We start from the raw sequence: 18,705 nt of genomic DNA on the forward strand, positions 1-18,705 counted from the left end.
GAGCATCCCTGGGTCAGAGCGGGCACATCCCTGAGTGAGTGCGGGCACATCCCTGAGTGGGAGCCGGAGCATCCCTGGGTCAGAGCGGACACATCCCTGAGTGAGTGCGGGCACATCCCTGAGTGAGTGCGGGCACATCCCTGAATGAGAGCAGGAGCATCCCTGAGTCAGAGCGGACACATCCCTGAGTGAGTGCGGGCACATCCCTGAGTGGGAGCCGGAGCATCCCTGTGTCAGAGCGGGCACATCCCTGAGTGAGTGCGGGCACATCCCTGAGTGAGTGCGGGCACATCCCTGAGTGGGAGCAGGAGCATCCCTGAGTAAGTGTGGGCACATCCCTGAGTGGGAGCCGGAGCATCCCTGAATGAGAGCGGCCACATCCCTGAGTCAGAGCGGGCGCATCCCCGAGTGAGTGCGGGCACATCCCTGAGTGGGAGCCGGAGCATCCCTGAGTAAGTGCGGGCACATCCCTGAGTGGGAGCCGGAGCATCCCTGAGTAAGTGCGGGCACATTCCTGAGTGGGAGCCGGAGCATCCCTGAGTAAGTGCAGGCACATCCCTGAATGAGAGCAGGAGCATCCCTGAGTAAGTGCAGGCACATCCCTGAATGAGAGCAGGAGCATCCCTGAGTAAGTGCGGGCGCATCCCTGAGTGAGATCCGGAGCATCCCCGAGTAGGAGCCGGAGCATCCCGGCAGGCGGATGCGGGGATGCTCCCCCCAGGCTGCTCCAGGCGCACCGGGCGGCCACCGGCGGGGCAGGAAGGGTTAAAGCGGCCGCCGCCGCTCCGCCGCCCGCCCCCCGCGCACGGCGGGGCCGGGGGTGGGGTCTGCGCGGAGCCCGCCCGGCTCCCGCCGCTGCCGCTCAATGCTGCGGCCGCGGGGCTGCGGAGCCGCGCTCGGGGCTGCGCCCGCACCCGCGGAGCCGCGCCGGGCCGGGCATGTCCCCCCCTCCCCGCCCAGGTAAGCGCGGCTCGGCACGGCACGGAGAGGAGGGAGGCAGGTTTAAAACGGGGGGGAAAAAAGAAAAATAAAAAAAAAAAAAAAAGAGAAATGGGGAGTAAATAAGGGATTTTTAAGCAAGGCTGCGGCGCGGGGGAAGGAGAGCGCGGGCGGGATGCGGAGCCGGCAGAAGGGAGCGCGGTGCCCGCCGGGGTCCCCCCGGTGCCCTCGGAGCGCGGAGCTGCCGCGGGGCGCGGAGCGGTGCGCGGGGTCGCGCAGAGCCCCCCGGGTGGGGTGGCCGCGGAGCACCGGACCCAGAGCGGGCGCATCCCTGAGTGGGAGCCGGAGCATCCCTGAGTGGGAGCCGGAGCATCCCTCAGCCCGAGCATCCCCGAGTGGGAGCCCGAGCATCCCCGAGTGGGAGCCGGAGCATCCCTCAGCCGGAGCATCCCTGGGTGGGAGCCGGAGCATCCCTGAGTGGGAGCCGGAGCATCCCTCAGCCGGAGCATCCCTGAGTGGGAGCCGGAGCATCCCCGAGTGGGAGCCGGAGCATCCCCGAGTGGGAGCCGGGGCATCCCTGAGTGGGAGCCGGAGCATCCCTGGGTGAGAGCCGGAGCATCCCTGAGTGGGAGCCGGAGCATCCCTCAGCCGGAGCATCCCTGAGTGGGAGCCGGAGCATCCCCGAGTGGGAGCCGGAGCATCCCTGAGTGGAACCCGGAGCATCCCCGAGTGAGAGCGGGCGCATCCCGGAACGCGGACGCAGGGATGCTCCCTCTAGGCTGCTCCAGGCGCTCGCAGAACTTTTTGCCGGCTCCAGCCGCGTTCCCGGCTGGAGTTGAAGCTCCTTTTGCTTTCCCCAGGCTGCTGCTGCTCCCGTGTCGTGAGCAACATACCGCAGCGTGTTGTTTTATTTATCCCAGACAGGAACGGCTTGCGCTCGAAACTACAAATTAAAGGATGCTGCTTGCATAACAAGTGGCAATAGTTTGTATCTTACATACTAATTACCCGTCACCTTAATTTAGGCTAAGCCAAAGAAGGGTTTTTTCCCCGAGGAGGGCTCGTTCGATAGAGCAGCCTGGTGTCGTGGAGCCACGTATTCCTCTCCCCTGGCTGGATGAATAATGTGGGCAGAGGATTAAGAGCCAGCACGCTGATGAGGCACCCTGGGGTGCGGGGAAGAAGGGGGCGTTTGGCTGGAGGCAGAAGTCAGTTTTTGTGGCTGTGTTCGTCCATCCTCCGGTTTCCATGGCTCGGTTCGGGACCTGCATCCCAGCGGTCAAACCACCGAGGTGGGAGCGGGGACTGGTGGCAGCTCCTCTTGCGATGGTCGCGATGCTCCGGAGCTCCTTTCCGACATCCAGCACCCCCTGCCCCGCAGTGGGTGGGTGGCTGGCTGTGCCCCCGTGCTGGCAGCGTGCCCAGGGGTGCCGTGACCCATCCCCGTGGCTGTCGGAGCCCCTTCCCTGTCCCTGTGGCTCCCGCAGCAGCTCCAGCCCAGGTGTGCAGGTCATGCTGCAGCCGGGCTCCACAGCCAGCACCGAGCGTGGGGAGCAGGATGATGGTGGGGGGCTGCACTTAACGGGGTCCCCTAGAAGCTTTTTCTGGCTGGGAAACTGAATTTTGCTTCTTTTCTGGACCTGAGGGAGCTGCGTTTTTACCCTGCGTTTGTAAGTCCCTGAAAACTGCTTAAATGGCTCTTGAATAATCCTTCAAAGTCACCTCCCCTCTTTAATCTAATACCAAAAGGACTTCGTTTACAGGGCTAATCCCTCTTTCCTTGCTGTACAGCCTCATTTAGAGGTGTGCACACTGCTAATTTCCCCTTGGCAGCCTGCTGGAGACAATGGCTTCCACTGGCGAGCAGCAACCTCTCCCTCCCGTGCTGAACTCTGGGCACAGCTGAACCCCTCTGACAAGAATTTAGGGGATTTTAGGAAGCCTCCCTTCGCGGGAAGCCACCCCAAACTCTGGGTGTGTTTCTCAACACCACTGAGGTGTTTAGAGGCTCTGAGGGTCTCCTGCCTCAAAACCCCACAGTGCTGGGTGGTGGGAGTGGAGCGGGGTGTGCCTGCAGGTAGTTGGAGTTGAATGATCCTGGCAAACCTCTGGAACTGGAAGGATTTTCCCATCCTTTTGCAGTGGAGCTGAGCTCTCTCCCAGCCCGTCTGGCGCTCCCAGAATTTTAAGCTCGTTCTGCTCTGCACAATGACAAAACGTGTGTAGGGAATGTGAATGACAGCAGAGGAGCAGCTCACCTGTGCAGGCAGCCTCCTGGAAAACGGGCTGAGACGCTGCAGCCTCCAAAGCCTGGCTCTCCATGGGTTAACAGGGATGCCTGAGCTCACCCGGGATGCTGAGGAGGGCAGGCGTGCCTGGGAGGGGTGAGTGTCCTCTGCCCTGGGCCACAAGGACACGTCTGCCCCTGGGGTGGTTCCCTGAGACCTCAGCCATCCTCCCCCAGGGGTCCTGCCTTGATTTTCCAGTGTTAATCCCTGCAGTGCTTGATTCCTGAGTGCTGATTTCCAGCCCTTGGCTGAGGAGCTTTGTTCCAGAGGGAAGGACAGCAGCCAGCGAGCAGAGCCCACCTTGGGTCCCAAACTTGGATCTCTTCATGCATGAAAGGCTTTCTTGTTACTGTCCAGGTCTTTATTTACTGGAATTAACATTTCCTTGGTTTCAAACTCACTCCTGTGTTGCCCCATCAGGGACAGCTGGAAATCAGGAGTGAGCTCACATAAAATTTCTCCCAGAGATGCAAAATTTCAGAGTAACTTTGTAAATATTCTGATGCCACCTGATTTATTTACCTTGGCTTCAGGAGTTGACTTTGCCTGACAGTTCTGTGGAGTTGATTTAAAAAAAAAAATATATTTGAAACTCAGGGGTAAAGATGAGGCAGAGTGAAGGAAGGATAATACCCATGAGACAAATAGAACACTGCCTTTTTATTTGCTCTTGTGGTCTTGTTTAATTCTGTTTGGTGAGCATCCTGGAGGGGCTGGTTCCCATCAGGGCAGGGTGGACACAGCCCTGGCGCCGAGCAGGCAGCTCCCGGGATGCAGACGGAGCAGGAGAAACTGCTGCTGCTTAAAAACCCTCTGCTGCCTTTGAAAGTTCATAAATCATCACAGGTCTATTTTTAGCCCTGTTAGAATAGAGCAAGTCTGGGGTTTCTTCCCACAGCCGCCCTGTGTGGCCTGGAGTGACCTGGGGAAGTCTCTGCAGGAGCAGTTCTCTCTCTGCTCTGATGTGCTGCTGACCCGGGGCTCACACGGAGGGTTCAGCTCTCTTTGAAGAGCCTTTGGTGCAACAAGTGGGAATTTTCCTTCCTTTTGGGAGCCCGTGCTGCTTGCTGGGTGAGAGATGTGCAGCCCCTGGCAGGGAGGTAACCACAAGCACAGCGAAGTGCCGTGAATCACCCTGTTATAAATGAAAATTTGTCCAGCCAAATTAATGTGAAAAAGTAAAATATTTATTTTGCAACCAAATTCTATCCAGCCAGCCACAAGGAAAGAACAGAGCCGAGCCCGGGGTCGGCCCTGGGTGTGCAACGAGGAGTCAGCCTCAGCAGAGGTTTTCCTCTATGCCCACACACCTCCATCCCGGCACAAGCAGTTTTTATAGGGAAAATTCCACCTGAGGCCAAGATTTCAGCAGTCAGTCTTTTCTTCCATTCAGAGTCCATAGGTTAATGACATTTTCTTTTTTGGTGATTAAGAAGAACAATTCAGTGTCTGGAGTTGGTGAATCTCTTGATGAAGTTTACAGGAACGCTTCATTCACATGTATCTGACCGAGGACTTCCATGATATCCATCTCAGGTCCATGATATCCATCCCAGGTCCATGATATCCATCTCAGGTCCATGATATCCATCCCGGGTCCATGAGATCCATCCCAGGTCCATGATATCCATCTCGGGTCCATGATATCCATCTCAGGTCCATGAGATCCATCCCAGGTCCATGATATCCATCTCGGGTTGTTCACAAGATGATCAGGCCTGGGGTCCTGTATCTCTCCAGCCATGGCCCATCTCCTGGTGTCCCCATATCTCATGTTCCATCTCCTGGTGTCCCTGTTTCTCTCCAGCCATGGCCCATCTCCTGGTGTCCCTGTATCTCATGTTCCATCTCCTGGTGTCCCTGTTTCTCTCCAGCCATGGCCCATCTCCTGGTGTCCCCATATCTCATGTTCCATCTCCTGGTGTCCCTGTTTCTCTCCAGCCATGGTCCATCTCCTGACCCAGCCATATCCTTTTACATGTAAATCGGGTTTTAACATACACCAGTTTTCGCCTGCGAGGGTGGGGGCGAGTCCTAATACAAACGTGTATACTCCAACAAATATTCAATATCACATCTATCATACTAGAAATGGTGTAAATTATATCTACTACACATAACAACCCCAAATCCACAAATGTCAGCTGCCAGCCGCCGGGGCCGAGCCTTGCGCTCGTCTTCACCACGCTCTGCCACTGCGGTTACTTGAGTGCAGATATGGAGATCATGGCAGGAGTGATTCATTCCTTTGATTATTAGCCAAGCAAATCCATAATGATGGCACCCTGCTGATTTAGTGCTTCACGCCAGTGCACAACTCTCCCCTGCCTCCTCCTCCCTGCAGCCACCAAATCTGGGGATGCTCGAAGGAAATGTGTCAAATCTGTGTCAAATCTGCTTCTCTTCCTAACACAAATGAGCTTCACACTCCTTATCAACCAAGAGAGCAGTGTTTCCTGCACTAAACAGGGTTCTGAATGTGTGGATGTTGGGAAATAACTCCATTCTTTGCTATTCCCTGGGTGCACTCTCAGATTGAGATTTTATCTCGATCTGCAGGGTAAAGATCTATCCCGACCCAGCACCAAGAAAAAGAACGAGTTGTTGGGGTGTCTTTAATTGCTGGGTTAAATCAATGAAAATCCAGGCCTCAGAAAACTCAGGGTCAAAGCATTTTGAAAACAATCTGGTGGCTGTCACGGGCAGAGTTCAGCTTTAGGAGGGTGGAGCAGAAAGGGGAAGTTTTTCCCTCTGCAACATAAATTGGGATTTTTGCTTGGGGTCATCATCACAGCACAGATGTATCAGCATGTGGCCTCCAGTGAGGTAAGTGATGTACTTATTGCACTTCAGAAGGACTCAAAAAAAAAAAAAATCATCTGCAGTCAAATTTTCAAAATTGCAGAGATTTATTTAAAAAATTGTGTTAAAGGTTTAAAAAACAAGGTTCTGCCACGTTTGTTGCTTCTATTAATCCTTCCTCAAGCTGGAAGCAGCTTAGTTGTTCAGCTGTTGATGCTGCATTCCTTGAGGACTTGCTGGAGATGCCTCAGATCTGGCCAGACATCCTCATTCATGTTCTGATCTAGCCAGTACCCAGTTCTGCTGAGATAAGTGATAATAACGACAAAAGAAAAGCACCAGGATGGTTCTTCCCCACCTTTTGTCCTCTTTGGGTTTTGGATTCAATGACACTCAACCCTCTCTTGTGGACTTTCCCCAATTCTTGTTGAGAGCAAGACGTGCTTGAAAGGCCCAACAGTTCATCTTGGTTTTCTCCAGATTTCCAGGAGACCCTGAGCTGAGCTGCTCCTAGCTCCAGACTGATCTGCTTTTCCAGCAGTTCTGACAGTGTTGTATCTTTGTTGGCCTCAGGCGAAATCCGTGTTTATCATTTATTTATATAAATGTTTAGCCGGGGAAGGGATGTGGTGTTTAAGGCCAATTTACATTAGGCTTAGAAGGGCATTGCATTTGATTAGAGCCTAAGAAGGGAACAAAGGACATCCCGAGTGATCGTGGTGCAAAAACCTCTCTTGTGGAGGGTGATTTAATGTCAGTGGTGCTGCAGCAATGACCTACCTGATTTTAACCCGTCTGTAAGTGTATTGTTTATTAAACTCCTTTTATTCAGACCACAGGGAACACTTCCAGACAACAAAACACATTTGTATCTCTGTGCTCCCAGTGATGGGAGTGTGGAGACCCAAAAAGCCATCGGGGAGAGCCCCAGGGCTGCTGGGGCTGCTCAGGGCAGAGCTTTTCCCTTTTAACAGCTCCTGTTAATGATTCATATCGCTCATTTTTGCTCATTTTGGCACCTTTCCAGCTAGAGCTGGAGCAAAGATCTCTGTCCAGGTGGATCCATGGCCATGGTTTGGGTGATCTCTGCAGAGTGCAGGGGGTTCTTCACCTCACACAAACAGCACTGATAAGCAAATAAGAACTTTTTATTCACTGCTACTTTGCTCAGTGGTCAAAGCTCTCTCCTCTTGTCATGAATGAATGGATGAATCTTTTTGGGTTTTGTCTCCCAGTCCTGAAAAATAAGAAAAAAAAAGAAACCCCCTCTGAACAGCACTCAGCTCCCAGCTTTTTAGAGGTTTACTTAGCAGAAGAGCAGAACATTTGCCTAAGAGGGTTTCAGTCTAAGAACGACTTTTCATATTTAATTGATCTGTATTGTTCAATTAGGGAGATGTATCATGCCCTCTGTTGTGCATGTATAGCTGGAAGCAGAAATGAATGAAATATGAAGCACAGGAGTGATTTCAGCCTGGATGTGCTGTTAGTGATGCACAGAGCAGGATTTCCACCCGGCCTGGATCTGTGTGAGTAAACAGGGATTGTGTCAATTCATCAGTTACCTTTGCCTTACAAATGAGCCTGAATCGTAACATCTGTTCTTATTCTGCTCAGAACTCAGTCACCTCTTTGTTCTAAATCCTATTTATAAACATCCCCAGCTCCTGAATTAGCTGTCAGGATTATCCCGGTGCGTTGTGCTTGTCTGGGAGCAGCTGGATTGCTCCTCTGAGCCCTGCCAGCTCCCCAGGCTCAGGTGTGTGCTGAGTGGAGGGACACGGGACCCACAGGGTGGCAGCACAGCCCACAGCGCGGATCCCACGGAGCATCCCGGGGCTCTGGGCAGGGCTCCGTGGGCTGGGGAAAGGCAGGAATCAGGGAACACCCTGATCCATGGGCTGGGGTAAGGCAGTGCCCAGGAAAACCCTGATTCATGGGATGGGGTAAGGCAGGAATCAGGAACACCCTGATTCATGGGCTGGGGTAAGGCAAGGCTCAGGGAACACCCTACTCCATCCCCTGGGATAAGTCAGGACTTGGAGAACATCCTGATCCACGGTCTGGGATAAGGCAGAGCCCAGGAACACCCTGCTCCATCCCCTGGGATAAAGCAGAGCCCAGGAACACCCTGATCCATCCCCTGGGATAAGGCAGAGCCCAGGAACACCCTGCTCCATCCCCTGGGATAAGGCAGAGCCCAGGAACACCCTGCTCCATCCCCTGGAATAAGGCAGAGCCCAGGAACACCCTACTCCATCCCCTGGGATAAGGCAGAGCCCAGGAACACCCTGCTCCATCCCCTGGGATAAGGCAGGACTCAGGAACACCCTGCTCCATCCCCTGGAATAAGGCAGAGCCCAGGAACACCCTGCTCCATCCCCTGGGATAAGGCAGAGCCCAGGAACACCCTGCTCCATCCCCTGGAATAAGGCAGGACTCAGGAACACCCTGCTCCATCCCCTGGAATAAGGCAGGAGAAGACTTTAGCTGGGATGGGGATTTAACACCTCTAACCCCAATTGCTGCACTATAATTTTCTCAGCGTTTCTAATTCTGAGGAATTGACACAAAAATTCATCTAAATTCTCCTTGGGATACTGTCGTTGGCAGGCTCAGTGTCCCCCTTGCTTCCCCCGGGCTGTTTTCCCTCTTTCCTGCTGCTCCCAGGTTTGGCTGGCAGGTCTGGCTGGCTCAGCATCACCCTCTGCCTGCTCCTCCCCAGCTCCTTTGATTTCCTCACAAAATGAACCAGAGGATTCCCGTGCTGCACCCAGCACATTCCAAGTCACTGGCAGAAAGTGCTGAGGAATGACTTTAACCCCTGCAGGGCTGCCTGTCCTGGGAGTTCTTGGCACAAGGGATCACTGCTCCGTGCCACTCTGCTGCCTGGGGACATGAAAAAACTTCCTAGGGGTGTACACTTGTCTTAGAAGGGGAGCTTGGTGTTAATCCAGTTCCTAAATCCACGTGCTGAGTTTTGTGGGTCAGGCTGTGGGCAGGGATGATGGGAGGAACTGAGCATCCTTCCCTCTCTGCCCCGGGGCCCTCAGCACAGAAAAGCCATGGAGCTGCTGCAGCAAATCCAGAGGAGGTCATGGAGCTGCTGGAGCCCCTCTGGAGCCAGGCTGGGAGAGCTGGGGGTGCTCCCCTGGAGGGGAGAAGCTCCAGGGAGAGGGACTGGGGACAAGGCATGGAGGGACAGGACACAGGGAATGGCTCCCACTGCCAGAGGGCAGGGATGGATGGGATACTGGGAATAAATCTGAGGGGTGGGGAGGGGCTGGAATTCCCAGAGAAGCTGTGGCTGCCCTGGAAGTCTCCAAGGAGCAGGCTGTGACAGTGGAAGGTGTCCCTGCCCAGAGCAGGGGTGGGATGGCATGAGATTTAATGCCCCTTTCAAGCCAAACAATTCCATGATTCCATGATGATCTCTGCTGCCACAACAAAATTTCCATGTTGTTTCCCAACCCTTCCCACAGAATATGAAATGATCACATCCCACATTGTTCCCTTGTGGGAAAAGCAGGTGTGGAGCAACACCAGGAGCGAGGCTGGGGCTCTCCCAGGGAGCAGCAGCCAGGAGCTGGATGAGCCAAAGAATTCCTTGGGTGAAATCAGTGCTTAATGGGTCTCTTCTAATTGCAGATTTAGGAAAGAAACACTGCTCAAATACATCTGAGAAGGGAGAGTGCAGGACATGGCTTGACTCAATATTTTCTCTAGTCAAGTGGAAAAAAGGAAGCCTCATATGAAAAAGCTGGAAAGGTCAAACTAATTTGTACTTGTGTGATAATGGGTAATACCTCTATTGTTTATGAAGCCTGCAGAACCCTTCCCGTGCTAAGCACTGTCATCTATCTGATGGTGATTTGGAGAAATTAAAAATGAAGTAGCAATTGTTCCACCCTCTGCGTCCCTTAATCTGCTTTGGGCGAGGATTCCTTTGAACAGTTCCGTGCTCTTTATAAACGAGTTGAGGTGGGATTTGCTCACTTCTTTTGACTGCTGTGGCTCAAGGAAGGGGATGGTTTCAAACAACAAAAAAATAAAAAACCAAAAAACCCAAAAAGATTGATACTGAGGTTGAGAAGAGCCAGACTGAAACCCAGCCTGTGTCTTGCTGCTTAAGCATTCTGCCCATGTTCCCCTGGTTCTTTATTTTGCTGCAGTGTTTTCTGTTTATTTACTAGGGTAAGTGGGAATTTGATATGCATGTCCATCTCCTGCTATTAAAACTGGGATTGGTGAGCTCCTAATGCCCCACAGTGCCGCCTCGCTTATCCAGGTGGATTTGCAGCTCCTTGTAGCAGCCACTGGAAGTCGTGTGAATTTTCCTGGGATTCTGGTTCCTTTCCAGGGATAATTTCCTGGAAATTGCATCATTTCCCGGGGAGCTGTGAGGGGAGTCCCTCCTGCCTCGTGCTCTGCACCAAGTGTAAGCTCCAGAGGAATTCATTTGCCAGGCTTATCGCTGAGACATTTAATATCTGGGATGATTTAGGAGATCAAATTCTGGAGTTCTGGGCTGGCTGTAGCTGCATCTGTCATTGTTGCAGAACCTTGACAGTGAACAAAAGGTGCTGCAGGGAACCATAACTCACCCAGCAAATTAATGGGTTCCCAGCCTTGCTTGCTCAGCTAAATGGAGCTTGGGAGCTGTGTGGTCTCACTGGCCAAGGGTTTTCCACAAGAACTGTGTGGCTTTGGAGCAGGAATTCCAGAGGGATGGAGAGAGCACAGCCCTCCTGCCAGCTGGCTGGGATTGCTGCTTTCCACTCCTGCTGAAAGTGGGGATAAAACCCTTGCAGCTCCCTGTCAGCTCTTCTGAGAACATGATGCAATTGTTTGAAAGGAATTTTTTTCATGGGGGTCCACAAAAAAAGGGTTTGGTTGAGGAAATGTCATCAGATTTGATGGTGTCACGCTGTGAGGGATGCTCACAGGTCACCAACCACCAGTGGTCGTTTTTGCCACTGGGAAGGAAGATGCACTGTGAGGAGATGTTTGATCACCTTCCAATTAGCAGCAAGGGCTGGAACATCCCTGGAGGGGTTTAAAAGCTGTGTGGATGTGGCACTTGGGGACAGGGGTGAGTGGTGGCCTTGGCTGTACTGGGATATGGTTGGACTTTGTGGTTTTGGAGGGTTTTTCCAAGTGGAATTCCATGGTAGGTCATCTCCCTGGCCAGCATTTTGCTCTTACTCTTTTTTCCTGATCCTGCCTCTCTTGCTGGAGGATGATCCCAGCTCCTGAGAAGGTTCCAGTCCTCTCTGAGTTGCCAAATTCCTTGGCCTGGAGGTGGGCAGGGCATAGCTGAGGAATTTGGGATGAGGAGAGATGATGCTCTGGCCTCACACTTGGGCTGGCAGGGTGACCTTATTTACCAGCAGCTCCTGGAACTTGGATTTTGGGAATTATTACCAAGCCCTTCATGGTGTAATTGGTACATTTGGTAATTGGCCTGATCACCCTGCAGGGCTTGGAGGTTAAAGGGGTGGGTGGGGTCCCCAGGGGGTTGGAGGCACCAAAAGGGGTCCAGAAAATGTGCAGAGCTGCTCAGCACCACCCTGCAGGGTTTGGCCACATCAGCAGCTCTGTGAGCCCTGGACTCACACTTCTGGAGCTTAAAATGCCTCTGCAGCACTTGGCAGACCCAGGCCTGGAGAAGTCAGGAAGTTCAGAGGTTTCTGGTGTAAATCTGTAATTCTGTGGCCCAGCCAATGCTCCCAGTCATTCCCGGTTTATCCCCAGACTGCTCCCATAGCCAGCCTGCCATCAGCACTCACTCTATCTCAGAGCCTTTTTATTATTAAGATTATTATTGTATTTTCGAACCATTACCTAAAATATGGAACCACCGCCCCTAGAAAAGTGGATTATCCTTTCCTCGATAACTAATTTTATTTCACTCAGGAAAATCTGATTCAGATTTCTGAAACATTGCCACTAAGCAGCTTTCTAAGCAGAGTTGCAGTGCATGACCGAATTAAATCCGTGTAGGGAGAAGGGAAATGTTGTTGTTGCAAGTGTCCAAAGGGGTTGGAATGAAAAATAATCTTATAGATCAAACTTAAATTGAGTTGAGATATTATGGAGGGAGCTCAGCTCTCTACCTGGAAAATCCCATCTGCCAAAAATGAACTTTGGGGTCACATTTTAAAATGGCATTTCTAGTGCTGGACCATGGAGCTGCTCTCCCTGGGATGCCAGCCCTGCGTGAGGCACAGATCTTGCACAGGAGTTTAAACTGTGTGAATCTGCTCCATAAAAACAAACAAAACCATTTGAAAAGAAGGTGGGGGAATGCTCTTTGGGGATTTATAAATCCCTCCCCAAGCTGCACCAGCCTGAGGGGGCAGATCCTGACTCTGAGTGAATTTTTGGCCTAAATTCTGTCCAAACTCAGAGTCTCCAGGAGAAAACAGCGTGGGAATTCTGCAGTTTGAGGCAGCAGCAGTTGGAAGCAAATGGAGAATGGTTTGACCCTTACTGTAGGCTCCGAATGAACTTTAAATTCCAGGTTTTGATGGCCCCTGTGGAGTTCTGAGCTGGTTCTGTGCTGTTCTCCTGCAATAAAGAACTGAGCTGCACAGGAGACACCGAGAGATTGAAGTACTGGAATTTCTAGAAAGTTCTACCCAAATTCTTTGGGTTTTAGGGTACTGAGCAATTGGAAGAAATAAGTTTATGGCAGAGGAGGAATTTCAGCACTGACTTCTTTCCTTCTCCCCTGCGGATTGCATCATAACTCTGATGCTTAAAAGATTTAATTATTTTTGCACCTGTGGTTTTGCTTTAGATCAGCCTTTCCCAACTCATGGGATTCAGGGTCTCACTGAATTCTTCCTTTCAAATAACAAATATCTAGGACTGAAAGTGTTTTGTTTTTTTTTAATGCAATCAAATATGATTTAGCTGACTAAAACATTATGAATAGACCCAAGCATTCACACAGAAATACTTGACAATATCTGTACGAAGGTAATGTCATCCATTAGCATTGTGTGAAATATAAAATATCACCCAATATTTAAATCCAACTGCAGTGAATCCTCTGTAACTTTACTGACAGAACCTAAATTTAGGAACTAATTAAATTCCATGGAACAGAAGAATGCATTTCTCCCCTTCTTGTAAGGACAAAGATTTGGAGTGTTAGCTATACTTCTATTTTTATATCATTGAGTAGACTTTTATATAGACATAACCATATACCTGGGGTTTTACTTTAAATTTCTACATCTGTATTTCAGGATCTCTGCTGAGAAGGCCCCAGAGTCCAGCTCAGACCCCTCAGTGAGGGAGCTGCTGATGGAGGTGGTTGAGCTCAGGGAGTGAAGGGATAATTCCCTGCCCAGCCAGCTCTGGATCCACCCCCACCATCTGCTCAACACATCCAAAATAACTCATTTCACCCCAAAAGTCAATCCAGGCCTTTTCTTTCCCAGCCATTTCCCTGTCCCAGCCTCTAGCTGTAGAAGATTCCAGCTTTAAGGCTGTGGTGAAATTAAGTGTGGAGCCAGGATCAGGGCCAAACACTTTAAATAATTGATGGACAGCTTGATTTCTTTAGCCTTGCTAAAGTAAACCGAGTTTCAGATGAACAGGAGCTGACTTAGGTGTTTAGTTGTGGGGAAAAAGCCTTTTGAATTCCACTGATTTCCCCCAGGATTAACTCAGCACTAGGAAAGATGACTTGAGAGGATCTCAGAATGGTTTGTGTTGAACTGGACCATAAAGATCATCTGATTTCAGGGACAGGCCCATGGCAGGGACACCTCCCACTGCCCCAGCCTGCTCCAACCTGGCCTTGGGCACTGCCAGGGATCCAGGGGCAGCCCCAGCTGCTCTGGGAATTCCAGCCCAGCCCCTCCCCACCCTCAGAGGGAAGGATTCCATCCCAAAATCCCATCTCCTGCTGCCCTCTGGCAGTGGGAAACCATTCCCCCTTGTCCTGCCAATCCAAGCCCTTTTTATTCTGTTCAAGATTTTTGGATTCTTTTCTAGGCTAAAAAAGAGGAATCTGTCTTTAATGAAATTCACAATCTGAAAAGGAGAAAGCAGGAAAGTTGTCATGTGAGCTGAAGGTGGTCAAGTATCCAAAGGCTGTTTGGACTTTTGTGTCACTTTTGTAAAATTTTATAAATAAATTACACGACTGGAATAGCTGCACTTCCCATAACACCTGCCAGGGTGTGTGAGACAATGCAAGAGACAAAGAATTCCAAGTTGCTGACCCAAAAAATGTGCAAGTTGAAAAAAAAAGGCAAAGAGAGACCAAACAAGCAAACAGCAGAAGGAGAAGCAGCTAATGAGCATCCATGGTTTGATTGCTTAATGGGGCTGTGGTCTGAGGCTGGTGTGGAGGAAGGATGTCCTTGGGACAGGCAGGATGTGCAGGGAAGTGGAATTAGTGCTGCAGGAGGAGCAGGAAATCAGGAAATCAGGAAATGTGTCTGTGCTGGAGGGCTCCTCATGTTCCACTCCTGCAAACGGCTCCATCTATTAGCTGGAAATTGCAGCGTGGCAGAGTTAGGCTGGGCTTAGCAGGGATGTGCTGGACTCCAGAGGAATTTTCAGCTTTCTGGAAACCTCCCGTGGAGCAGTTCCTTTCGTTGGTGGAATATCAGTGAAACAGGACACTCCTGAGAATTCATTTATGGGACTGTTTGTTTTCACTAATGACACAAGATACCAGATTCTTAAAAATTCTCAGAGCTACGAAAGCGGTCAGAGCAGCAAATATGCTTTGATCCCAAATGCCTTTTCCCCCTTCTCTCTATTTTTTATAATCCTTTTGCTCATATTACAAATTTAAACACTTCCTTATCCTTTTCTGGATCTGAACTTGTTTAGAAATCATAAAACTGCCTTTGAGGTGGCTCTGATGGCTTTGGGGGTGATGCTGTGGCGCTGGAATGGCTGGGCTGGCTCCAGGGGAGCCTTTCCAGCTCCCAAACCCGCTGGCAAAATTGGCACCAGCCCCTGGGAATCCTTCAAACCCCTCCTGGTGCTCCCAGCTAGCAGAAACACAAAAGCACGGGGAGGGTTTTTTTTCCAAGCCCGATATTCCTGGCTGGAAATGAATTGCTGCTGTTGTCACCTCATTCATTATCCTCTTCATGAAGGAAGAGGTGATGCAGCTCCTGCTCCCAAGGTCCCCGCTGTGCTCATCTCCTCAGCCACTGTCACTCATCCCCTTCCTTTCTGAACCTTATCATTCTGCATTCCAGGTGCTGGGTTTGATCCATCCATCACCTGCCAGGGACTTGTCACAGACCCTGGGCACTTCCAGATGCATTTTCCGTGCAGGTCCTGCCAGAGGAGACGAATATTAAGCAGGGAGGGTTGGGCAAATCACACACTTGCTCTGTTTTTTGCTGTACTTCATCTTCAGGTTTGCCCTTTTTCAGCGTTTCCCCCCGCCCAAAAGAGAAGCTGGGAATTTGTAATGGGTGATTTGGGATTTGTGAGGAGTTTGTGGGTTTATTCCTGCGGATTGACAACCACTCCTGTCTCACACTTTTAAAAAAACACTCAGGGAGAGCTCTGCCCCCATTATCCAGATAAAAGGAGGGTAAAACTTTGCACACTTCTTCAGTTGAACTTGATCGAGCTCAGAGAGAGGTTTCCATGGTGCACAGTTTCCTTTTTCCAAGGAAAACTGTTTCCCTTTGTGTAATTGCTGCTATTGTGTTTAATGGTCACTGTTGTGCAGGTTTAACAGTCGCTCCCCGCACCTTGGAGCTTGTGAATGAATTTGCATATCTTAAATCAACATTAGCAGGGAAAAATCCAGTATTTGCTCAAGGCTGTTTATGATTTTTTTTTCATTTTTTAATACTGAAATGCAGGTTTGCTGCAGGATCTGGTCTGTTCTAGCAGTCAGCTGTGTTGTTTGATTACTTGGGTATTGATTCCTTACATCACCTGCTCCTTATTCACTGATTATATTTCATTTCTGTTCCCTCTTCTTTTGTAGAAGTGCAAAATGAAAACCTGGTAGCAGTTTCTGGCTTTATTAATTTTCCTCTTCCCTGGTGGAGCCTCATGGATTACATTCCTTGTCTGTTTACCAAGCACTTTTTTCTATGCCTTTCTTCTTGAACAGGAAGATTCGGACTTGGAAAAGCTGAACTTTTAGTGGGGATTATTTAATAATTTAATAAGGCCACACTTGTTGCTCCATCCCTGGAAGTGCCCAAGGCCAGGCTTGGAACACCCTGGGTTGGTGGGAGATGTTCCCTGCCCATGGCAGGAGGTGGAATGACACAGCCTTTAAGATCCCTTCCAACGCAAACCATCCCATAATCCCACGACCTATTAAATGGTGCCTTTCTACTCTAAACCAATCTGGGAGTGCCAACATCACCAAGAACATGGAGGTGAGGAAGGAGAAAGAGGGAGGACAGGGCAGGCCCAAATCCCAAATCCATCTTAAACCCTCTGACCCCCATGTACAAAACCAAACCCCCTGTACAGCACTCAGAAATTCTTCCCTCTACTTGTGACTACTTCTACTCTAATATCTAAACTTTTGTGACTTCTTTTTCTTCCTGCAAGGTTGGTAAATCATTCCATGGTTCAAACCCAAATCACAGCTGTTTCCAGCTGCCTGCCAGGGTCTCAAATGCTTCTGACCTGGGCCCGGAACATCCAAAAATGTCTGAGGGACATTTTGAGTTCTGACACCTGCCAGGATCCACCTCCTCCCAGTTTGGCACCTTGTCCTTTCCATTCCCTCAGGAGGGAGAAGGTCAGGGTGTCATCCCAAAATCCTGTTCCTCCTCCAAGACTCCTCCAGGTCATTTCTGGGAGATTGAGCCCAAGGATCTGCTCCTCCCTGACCCTCACTGCTCTCCACTCCTTCTGGAACGCCCTCAATTATTGCTTCTTGCATTGTTTCATTTTTGCCCTGTGCTGAAATCCTCCTCTCTTCTTCTATCTGAAGTAATTAATTAGTCCAATTTCCATTTTTACATTTAACTCGAGCTCAGGAAAAAAAATTTTCCAGCCCTGCCAAAGTGCTGACATGTGTTTTATCAGAGATTTGTTAGGGAAGTCTTTAAAAATAATTCCCAGATAAAAGTCAAGTGCAGTGAACGAAATGCTCGGGAAAAATCTGAAGTGGCCCTGAATATTTAGTTTGTGTCAATGAATAATGGAGAACGTGTTCTGGAAGGAAACAAGATGCAAGATTATTATTATTTATTATTGTTAATTTTCCTTAAACCTCTTGGGTTTGGCCTTGCTGCAGGAGATGCTTAACATCTCTCAAAGCAGTGAGGTCTGGAGGTGAGATTTTGTTAAACATCTCAGCTCCTGGTGACCTCACACCTTTGCTGAGCTGGCACCTCAGGGGATGTCACCCCTGGAGAGGGCACAGGTCACTGACCATGGGTTTATCCACTTACATCACCACTTGCTGTGGCGAAATAAGGGAAAAGTGTGAAAGATCAAGAAGGAAATGACATTCCCAACCTCTGTGTTTAATCTGTAGGTGGCTCCATCCAGAGTCCTTCCACGCTGGCCTCGTTAGAGCTGTCCCTTTAAATGACTGTCACAATGCCCTGACAACACTTCAACCATTGCCTCGTTAAAAATTGCCTGCTTAAAACACATCTCGGGGTGATGTGACAAATGGCTTTCTTCAGTTTAATGTGGAAGAGGAGCTAAATGAGTTAGGAAATGTTAATGTGGCCATGTTCTTCCCAGATAACCAGTTGCCCTTGGGACAGTATCAATAAGTGGCATTTATGGGATATTATGGATGTGTTAATTATGCGTAGACAAAGTAATGAGTAAGCAAAGGTCAAGGACAAACTCAGCTCCCCCAGAAACACGCATCAAAGAGCTTCTAATATTTAAGTCATTTCCATTATTGAATATTCAGTGTCATTTAAATTATGTGCATCTTTTTCACTGCTTATTTTTCAGGCCACAAACTGAGCAACTTCAAGGGCTGCGCAAATGTTTTGTGCCAAAACTCAGCACAAATCCAGCAGTAGCTGGGCTGGTTTCCTCCATAGCCTGGTGAACTGCCAGGTGGAATTTGGGATTGATTTCCTTTTGGAGATGTAACCTAGTGATGCTTTGTGCTCGAAATTTGAAATGAAGGAAATGAAAATGTGGCCGTGCTGGCTGTTAAACTGTTGAACCTTGAAACTCGATGCAAATCAAAACAAAATGCTCTGGAGACTGTAAATACCCAACTTTGCCCCAGTTCACTGCTCTGCTCCTTATCAATGTGCTTTAAAAAAGAATGGGCTGCAGAGTTCACCCTTTGCTTTTTACCCCCAGCCAGGTGGATAAAGCACTTTTTTGCAGGGAATCTTCTGAAATGCAGTGGGTTTTGTGACATGAGGCAAAGCTGAACTTAGCTGATCAATACAGCCATGAATTACAATTAAAGGCTCAGCCATGATTTTTACTTTTACATATTGACATCTGGCAAAACAGTTAAAAAGCCAATAAGGGTCTAAAAGTTACTCTCAGGTTACTCAGTGAGGAACAGCAGTGAAGCCTCCTCCATCTCCCACAGGTGTCTGGAAAAATCTCCCTCCCAAACAAGATGCTGTTCATGTATGAAATATTCATGTTATGACATCAAACCATACTGCACATTATTTCGGTGCAGTAGGCCAAAATTAGATTCACATTTTATTTTACTTAT

General features: G+C 49.7%; 1 protein-coding gene and 1 long non-coding RNA gene across 4 annotated transcripts in view; one reads left to right on the forward strand and one right to left on the reverse strand.

The window, feature by feature from the left end:
- The window catches only part of LOC144247000 (uncharacterized), a 708,772-nt gene that overhangs the window by 237,210 nt on the left and 452,857 nt on the right, over positions 1 to 18,705 (reverse strand). The window lies entirely within an intron of this gene.
- LOC110469855 (contactin-4) overlaps positions 348 to 18,705 on the forward strand; it is a 276,501-nt gene continuing 258,143 nt past the window's right edge. For 2 of the 3 annotated variants that reach the window (XM_021529010.2, XM_021529016.2), the window contains exon 1: positions 860 to 960. The gene's annotated coding sequence lies outside the window, so the exon portion shown is untranslated. Of the gene's footprint in view, positions 453 to 859; positions 961 to 18,705 lie in introns of those variants that run through there. The other variant, XM_021529011.2, reaches the window with a different exon arrangement.

This window comes from Lonchura striata, chromosome 12 (assembly GCF_046129695.1).
Source record: "Lonchura striata isolate bLonStr1 chromosome 12, bLonStr1.mat, whole genome shotgun sequence".
Lineage (NCBI taxonomy): Eukaryota > Metazoa > Chordata > Aves > Passeriformes > Estrildidae > Lonchura > Lonchura striata.